This window comes from Rhagoletis pomonella, unplaced genomic scaffold (assembly GCF_013731165.1).
Source record: "Rhagoletis pomonella isolate Grant_MI unplaced genomic scaffold, Rhpom_1.0 Rhpom_scaffold_00005, whole genome shotgun sequence".
Classification (NCBI taxonomy): Eukaryota; Metazoa; Arthropoda; class Insecta; order Diptera; family Tephritidae; genus Rhagoletis; species Rhagoletis pomonella.
This window is the reverse complement of record NW_023458559.1, coordinates 50,086,436-50,095,806: the sequence shown is the minus strand read 5'-3', so window position 1 is coordinate 50,095,806 and position 9,371 is coordinate 50,086,436. Positions and strand designations below refer to the sequence as shown.

Below are 9,371 nucleotides of genomic sequence, written 5' to 3'. Positions count from 1 at the left end.
AAAAAAAACCGCTGGTTAGAGTTACTAAAAGCTTATTTTGATAGATAAAAATGTCGCATCCCATTAAGCGACCACAAAGCTCTTAAAGGAAAATCCGAAATATTTTTGATTTAAAAAATAATTAAAAAATTTTATTTTTATTTTTATTTTTAACCGACTTCAAAAAAAGGAGCAAGGGGAAGAGCATTTAAATTTTTGCAACTGAAAATTCTGCAAAACTTTGAAATTATTCGCAAACAAAAGCCAGCCTTAAAAAATACGAAGGGCATATCCGGACTAACCGGTCTACGTAAATATGTCCTAGAAATGAAAAAGCCTTTTGTGGGTCTACGATATGAAATATCCGCTCTGGTTGAAATTTTATATGAAACTTTGTAGGTGCTGCACAAAATACACATTTAAAGCAGGTAAAGAAACAACTTGTCGACAACGCCATATCTTCCAGTCCTTTGAAAAAGCAGAATGCTTTGTCTCGTATAAGTTTCCACAACTTTTGCAATAACCCACTGCATGCTTCTTTCTCGATATGCGATAGTTAGTGCTGAATTACAAACGCACATACTTTGTTACAGCAAATACCCGCACTTTATAACTTTTAAGCTCAAGGATATAAATATGTACATACATATATGACATTAGGCAATACAAGGTTACTTGCAAACAAAAAAAGTACGTAGTACACCACACACTTTTTTGTTTTGCCGAAAATTGAAAATAAATTCATAGTTCTACTGGAATAATCAAAATACTTTCATATCACAAGTATACTGATTTTTGGAGAGCTTTAATTTACTGACATTAGGGTAGTACATTTGGGTGCTGGTAATTGAGATCTGGTGGGTAAGCACTATGTAGAACGGAGTACGTGAGGTCAATGAACTTTAGAACAAACAAAGATCCGACAGTAAATGCAGGAGACATCATACACTAGATTCAGGGAACTTTTTTCCTTCTGGTACGGTCTAATGTATGTACATTAGGCTGCATCACCAAAAAAAGTTGCGTTTTTTCCGCCGGCATTACAAAATTTATTATATTTTAAGACGTCCACCAAAATATTTCGGACAAATATTAAGATTTAAGCGAGCTGGACCGATTTGAAAATACCTCCATAAATGAAGTTTTTTATGAATAAAAATAGTTTCTTAAAGAACTTTTTGAAAAAAGTCCCCTCAGATGACAAATTAGACTAAGCTTAAAAAAATCTGCATAAAAATATTTAAAAATCTTTTCAACGGAATCGTAAGAATGAGATTTTTGATGCTGTTTTTTACTTTTTTCAAAGATTGGTTTACGAAAAACTTGAATAACTGGGCCAAAAATATTCTGATTTAAACTTATGGGATCTCAGTAGAAAGGTATTTTCACACTGTTTTTATTTCTGGCCAAAAAAACGTCATTCGTGTCCCATCTGGTTTTTTCGAATACCAACACATCTTAATTCAACTTTGAATGACGTTCGTTCATCCTACCTTTCTCTTCCATCCTTTGAATGAGTTTATTAGCAAAGAAAAAGGCAAAAAGGTTGAGAAAATACCTCTCCAGTGACACCTCTTAAGTCTAAATCGGAAGAGGTTAGGTTCAGTTATTCAAGTTTTTCCTATACCAATCTTTGAAAAAATTTAAAAAACAGCATCAAAAATCACATCATTACGATTCCATTCAAAATTTGTTTAACATTTTTTTTAAATATTTTTATGCAAATATTTTAAGCTTAAACCGTTTTGTCATTTGAGGGGATTTAAAAAAAAAAAATCTTTAAGAAACTATTTTTATTCATTTTTATTCCATTTTTGGAGGTATTTTCAAATCGGTCCAACTCACTTAAATCTTAATATTTTTCCGAAATATATTGGTGGACGTCTTAAAATATAATAGATTTTATAATTCCAATGGAAAAATAGTACCGATTTTTTTTTTTGTATGGGGAGTGATGCAGTCTAATGTACATAGTATATACATTCAAATATCGATAATTATTACATGCATCCATATGCATGCCTTGGAAAATTGTGTTTCTATGTGATACTACGCTAGATAAGCATAAATATTGATTGCGGTAAAATTTATTGTTGTAGCTTTCAATAAATTTCAAGATTGAACTAAAAACTTTCTTGCTTGTTGCGTGGTTATATAATCCTCTCTTAATTTATAAAAGTTGACATTTTCGTATATATTGCTTTCATAAGGACCTATATACACATACAAAAAAATTATTTTGTAGAATACAAAACAAACCTAGCGTGCGCATATATGTATCAGGTTTGATACGTGTTCGCTATACGAACAATGCCTCATACTCAGATTTACTAGATCAATTCGTGTTCTCGAGAAAAAAGTTTTAATGATTCAAATATCTGAGTGAAGCGGCCAAGTTTTTTCCTCCAAATTTTGAAAATTCGTAACTTTTTGCCGATATTTGCTTTGTGTATGCTATTTTTAACAAATATAGGCAAAAACAGCGATATCTATTCAAAATTTGGAGAACAAATTTGGCCGCTATACTCAGATTTGTGGATCATGAAAACTTTTTGCCAATGGCCAACACCTATCAAACCTGATATATGCGCACTCTAGGTTTTTTTTTGTCCCTTTGCTATAGATACCACAGAAATGTCGAAGACCCTTAAATCAGGGCTCCACTCGTCACATACGATATTGTTTTACTCGTCCCGTAAAAATACATTTGTCGGATTATGACATACGTGAACGTACTATTTATCCCATTCAGCTTATATGACTGACGTATCATGTAATTTTAATTCGTATGGTTTTCGATCCGTGAACGGAAATTACGATTCGAGCCCAGTTCGTGTAATGAATGAAACTGGGCAGTTGCAGTATGTCGTTTTGTATTTTGGTAGTTTGTCGAGGGAAAGTGAACCAACTCTGTTTGGTGAAGACAGAGCAGGTGTAGAGTAAATGCTTTATACTATCTTCATCCTCAAAGCAAGGCATACACAGTGGGTCGTCTATGATATCTATGGTGACCATATGACGTCGCCATGAATTGTGCTCCATAATATGTTCATTCATAGCTCGTCTAGGGAGATACTTATATCGATACCACCTTGCTAGGATTTTCCAGGAAAAACATGGTTCTAACGCAGCTTTCAGTTTTGCACCAATGACTTTTATGAGTCCTATTCATGAGATACGTGATGTATGTACCTGACGATTCCCGCTTTGCTTGGCCCTATAATAGATTCCGGTCCAATTGGACGCTCTAAAGGGCCGCAGTTCTTGAGCCAATTCGGTGCGTTGAACTCCATCCAGCTGCCACCCAACTTTAGTTTCATCTTCAGACTTGGAGCCGTTGGTTTTGTAAATTTTTACTGAGTTCCGCAAGAGAGTCTCTGTATCTCTTCATTGCTCATTGACTGTAGGTTTTTAATTTGTCGCTTGTGGTCAAAACTCTGATTTACAATTGAACGTCCATCCGACACATCTTCTTTATGGCTTCCTCTTAGAACGCTAAATCCCGGGGAAGAAAATCTAACAAAGCATTAAGATAAGTTCCTGATATTGTTTTGATGGTGCTCGCAGTGCATTCACACACTACTTTGTACCATAGCCGGTCTCAGACTCAAAATGTTACAAGAGTTTCCCCGACCTTGTCCGAAGACTTTCCGCGTTCGATTTACCTGCAGCTCGACGTGAGTTTTCCACCTCAGCTTTATATCTTGAGTTAGTTATGCGGAAACGCTCTGGTTTGTGTCCCTAAAAACCGAAACGTTGAGATCTTCCAATTTTGGTTTCCTTGATAGGAAAATAAAACAGCGCTTGTCTGGCATCGATTTCATTTCCAGCCGGGTAAGTAGTTGCTTCAGTTAGGCACTCATAGGTGAATATTAAAGGTATAATCTGGAATTCTCGTACATAATTGTTATTTTTGATCTAGGGATTGGCAAATGAAAAAAATATATCGATATATATTGTATCAATATTAAAAAAAATTGCGTTATATGCGGAGTAAGAAATATCCATGTTTCGATATATCGATATTTTTACTTCAAGCCGCAATTACCTCAAGTATTGCCAAAATATTCTATATTGAAAAAACCAATACATATTTGGCGGTTTTATTTATTATAAAAACACGTATTTAATTATTAGGGAGTAAAGTAAAGTCAAAAATTTTCCAACAATAGTTTCTTATTCAAATTCCTCAGATATGGACATCAGAAGAACTCTTTCTGTGATGTGCTTCCTTGTTAACCTGCTTCTATAATAATATAATTATACGGCATAGCTAAAAGCACAACCATACTTTTCGGATGATAGTGAAGAAGCTTGGCAGATTAAATATTTTAAAGCAATTTCCGAAAGAACCGGCGTGAAAAAGTGACAATTCATCGAAAACTCAATTGGGTCTGATTTTCTCTCTAGTCCATATACTGTTTAAGTTAGTTGGGGACATAACCAGAGTTTGGAACCTCTGCTCTAGTTGTATACATATCATCTGGTGCTGCCTGAACTGGCCTTAAATGTGGAGAACGTTGTCCGCAACGCCTATGCGCTTAGCGAATATCATTGCTTATTTTCGATATGGCATTTGACACGGCAATTGGAGAGGTAAAGTGGAGACGCTTGAACCGGGGATCTAATATTGTAGCTACTGAGAGAAAAGTATTTTTTTTTCGTAAGAAGCCAATTTTTCTTAGATTTTTTTTTGAGTAAAGCATCTTTAAGAGTATCTCCTAAATTGGTCAATGCAGTTGATTGATCCGTTAGATGGCGAAGTAAATTTGAAACAGGAGTTGCTAAGCTTGACGCCACGTAATTTGCCCAACTTATCTCTTCTTCTAGCTTCTTCGAAAGAGCCAATAAAAGAATTTGTTTTTGTTGCGTTCACAAACTATGAAGTGATGTTCAAAACGAATCAAATTCAGCTCACAGAGATCTTAAAAATATATCGAATTTGAAGTAAAATTCATACTGGGAAATAAGTATCGAATATCGATATTTCGTGATTTAAAATATCGACGCATTCATTCATTATTTTCTGAAAAAATATGGCTATTTTGATATATCGACATTTTTTACCCAAGCCTATTTAATTTTCATTGACAATTTTCTGGAAGCATGTTACCTTTACGAGCCCCACCTGTGCTAAACCTTATTTCCTGTTTGACAAATGCATTTTACGCTGCTATAAATTAGCTTAAAGATTAATTATCTACTATTAAATAACATGGCTTATTTACAACAACACTCGTACAATTATATTCATATTAGTATTGTCATTGCAGTTTATTTACAACTAAAATTGGTTTTAATACTGAAGGGATAAATAACTTAAAAATTTTATCAGAAAATGAATCACGTACACGGATATAAAAATGCAAAAAAAAAACAAAATTTAATTACATGAAATAAATAACAACTTTTTTGTGTCCTCTTTATGTATGCATCTATAGCAATTTATGTGACGGCACTTTTCCGCTAATAAACGACAAGGGGTCGAACTGTCATTCAGCTGCGATGCCAAATAGACAAAGGAAAAGTGAAAAACTGTATGAAAATTGAAGGCAAACATAGATAACTATAAATTGGAATTATTCGGTATTAACCAGTTTAATGGCAGACAAACTGGAAGCAACTAGCATGAAAATGTTTGAAAATTCTTGAAAATGCTTACGTAGTAGATAAATATGTTTGTATATACATGTATTTTATTTTACATTTGTATGTACATATACATACATATGTATGTAACTATATGTGTATGTATATTTGTTTGATTGTTTGCTTTGATTTTTCGCATGCAAATTTGTCTGATGACTATCTTGGAGTGAACAAAAGCATCAAATTGCTCGATATCCGGTCATTACATAGTAAATAAATACGGCACGAGCCTATTGTGTCTGCTTTCATTCATGTTTTATTTTTGTTGGTGTTTTTACTAATTTATGGCAATTAAAAGCTGTTTGAATTGAAATTTTGTGTTGTTTTTTTGAAACACGGTTTCAGTGTAAAACAAAATTTGCAACAAAGGTTTTCAATAAAGAATAACAAAAAAAAATTGTTTAATTGTTTTTGGAAGCGAGACTTTTTTTGTATTTTTTTTGCGCACACTGTTTGCTATAATTTTTGATGAACTAAATATTTCCAGTTTACAGTGAATTTGTTTACTCATCTTTAAACTGGCTTGAAAACAAAATTTTCCTATTTTTATTTAAATTTTTGTATTCACCTATCGCCACCCAAAACAACCAACGTTTTGTTGACATCTTAATTGTTGAAAAATTTCTACTCCTCCAATTGCAGTCAACTTGATAATTTAATTGTGTGCGAGTTCGCAAAGCGTATAGTCGTGTTACATTTCAGTTTTCTTCAGCTTATCTACATACATACATACATATATATGCATACCTAGTGACATTTATAAATGGTATTAAAAAAAATAGTTGCAAAACTTTGACAGGGATAATCGTTCGTGCCGCTGGTTGTTGGTTGTGTGGGGGTATCCTTTAAGGATTGTTTTTGTGTGTCTTTGCATTGAGCAATAAATGAAATAAAAGTTTCTAGTGGCAGATATGCTTGGCATAAATACTATGTATGTATATACGGAGAGCTCAACAACGATTGCAGCAAAAAGTTTAATGTGAAAATTTTTGGGTAAGCCTGTATGCTAATAAGTGGATTTAAGTTTTAGAAAGTGTGTCTTGTGCGAATTTTAAGCGAGGAAGGATCAAATAAATAGCTTCACTGACTTTGGTGGCATTCAGTTGTATTGAGGATATTGTGAAAGCGGCTGAGAGAAAAAAAATAAAATAAATAAATTTTTCCTAGTTTCCTTAAAAAATTTAATTCAGTATTTTTTCTTTTTTTTATGAGTTTTCTTTGATGTTTAAGTTTTAAATTTGCTCAGATTTATTGAAAATTCAATACAACAATTGATTGTTCTTCATTCTGTTTGAAGTGCTTTTCATCAGCCACTTTGCAGCCAACTTAAAATTCAACCAACGTACAAACCCCCTTTTAAATTAAAACATTTCTGGACTCCGTTTTCGCCTTATATACAAAGTCATACAAAGTATGTTCGACAATTTTTTTTGTATGGAAGAAAATAATAACACCGTCCGAAAAAAAACTAAAAAATCAACGATGTTGTGTAGCAACTTCATACTTGCACTTTGTTATACTAAAATTGAATGGGCTATAAAACTGCATACTTAGAATTTTTCTGAAAAATCTGATTAGAAAGTTGAAATTCTCTGGGTCGATACTTTTGTTCGGCACTGTACTTATTCCCATAAATTCAGAATAAAAAGATTAACACTAGAAAATACAAATAAAACAACTAATTTATTCTTATTGGTTTTCGTCTAGTTTTCATTGCAATAAAGTCGTTAATAACGTCATCGCCTCAAAATGTCATTTTCGATGGCCAGTAAAGCCAAAAAGTTCAGCCTGTTTTCTGTTGTGGACGTTCGAAGTCGGTTTATTATCAGCTTCATAGAAATGTACTTTCTTAATCCAACTACTACATTCGGAAAGCGACGGGGGTTTATACTAATGGAAAGAAAAAACTTTACACTAAGTAACACCTCAAATTTGTAATCACAATGACTAAAAATTCTGATTACAAAGTTGCAAACTAGTATGCAAATTTATTGAATCTTCCTGAGTTTTGCACAAGTATGAACTATACTATTATAAAAAAATAGCGTAAAGAAACTAAAAAAAAAACTTTGCATACAATGCGAAAAATTCTCTGTGCCAATACTCTTGTCCGGCACTGTACATATGTATGTGCTGCTTTCCATCTCAAGACAACCGGTCAGGTGCGGGCATGATTTTTAGTTTCGATGAAGCTGAAATATGTTGTTTGTCGGTCCAAATAATGAGCCAAGTACTTTCTTTGGCTCGAAAAAATTTTTGGGCCGACTTATATGCTTTTTGTTTTTTTTTCATAAAAAAAATATAGCGTGGTTTAAAATTTACAAAGCATGTATTTTTGGATTGTATAGAAAAACTTAATCGGAATTTTTACCTGTAAGGTTAGGACATGTTTACAACTTAAAAAAACTGAAATCTGGAGGGGACCCGTGGCCGCCGTTTGTCTTATTACTCCTCGGGGGCCCGGACCCCGCAAAGAGTCTAGGGGCCCATTGATCCTAAATCCGTCGCTGGGAAGTCGTGCAGACTACAGTGTCTATTCACAGAAGATACGGATACGTAGCGGGGATTAGTAGCATACTAGACAAAGATACTGATGAGTTTACAACAGTGGCCATAACCGTCTCACTTTCGACTATTGAAATATTTTGACAACTGTTATTAACCGAGACTCTTGCGGCCAGAGATTGGAACGTAAGACGATCAATGGAACTCAATGGAACTCATGCTGACGAAAAGAGTCGGCAATAGGTGCTCTTATCGAGCTCATCACAGAAAAACTGGGGGTCTCTTATAATGCAGAAACCAGTACTTTGGTGGAGAAAAGCGGTTCAGCAGTTTTTAGCAGTGATACAGCAAAGTTTAACAAACGGCGATAGCTCAGATTTGCGTGTTATGACAACAGGCTCAGAAGAATAAGCGTGTCATTTAAGAAAATATCACATACATATTCCTTACTAAAGAGAATACATACATATTATTATCATTACAATTTTAAATGAAACCATATTGTAAATGCGTAGTTATAAAACTAGAGATCCCTACAGGATACCATAGACCTATATACCTAAACTAATGGAAAGCAGACCTTCAAATTGGAAAGAAATGTGGGCTGACATTTTGGCGCTGAACTTCAAAAAATCCATATCAAAGGCGACTCATTTATCAAGCAGAGCCTCGTGCATTAGCAGATAAAGACATAGAAGAGGCACATCTTCGAAATACAACTGCCTTCAGTCGGACAGTCACGCCGCCTTACTAGCATTGAAGTCCCGCATAATTTAATCAGTACTCTAAATTTGGAGCCAAGTATACAAACTACTGGGCTAGATAGGATGCATTGGGGACATGATGGCAATAAACAGGCAGTCCGCCTCGCGAAACATGGAGCCAAGACAGTATTCCATGATCTTAAGACCTGTTGAGTATCCAGGACAGGAGAAAGCTAGGCCACTAAAGAGACTTTAAAATAACTCCTTAATTTAGGAAGATGGAACATCGGAGTATACAATAAGGTCATTACTCAATTCGCTATTAATCCAGTAAAGGTTGCACGAATTGTGGAATCAAAATGGCAAATTTGCTAATTGCTTGTCACAAGGGTGACAATCCACTTAAATCAACTAACCAACCCCAGTAAAATAAACCTTTCAATTACGACGGTCTGTCGTTTCTGTGAGCTGGAAGAAAAAACTCCGCAATATATTTCGTGTGAATATTTTTTGTCGCTAGATAAAGGGCCGATT

The 9,371-nt window shown here is 34.2% G+C and overlaps 1 protein-coding gene across 4 annotated transcripts in view; it reads right to left on the bottom strand.

Annotated features, from left to right (window-relative positions):
• The window catches only part of LOC118739122 (sodium-dependent phosphate transporter 1-A-like), a 441,416-nt gene that overhangs the window by 23,745 nt on the left and 408,300 nt on the right, over positions 1–9,371 (bottom strand). The gene's annotated exons all lie outside the window — the stretch shown is intronic.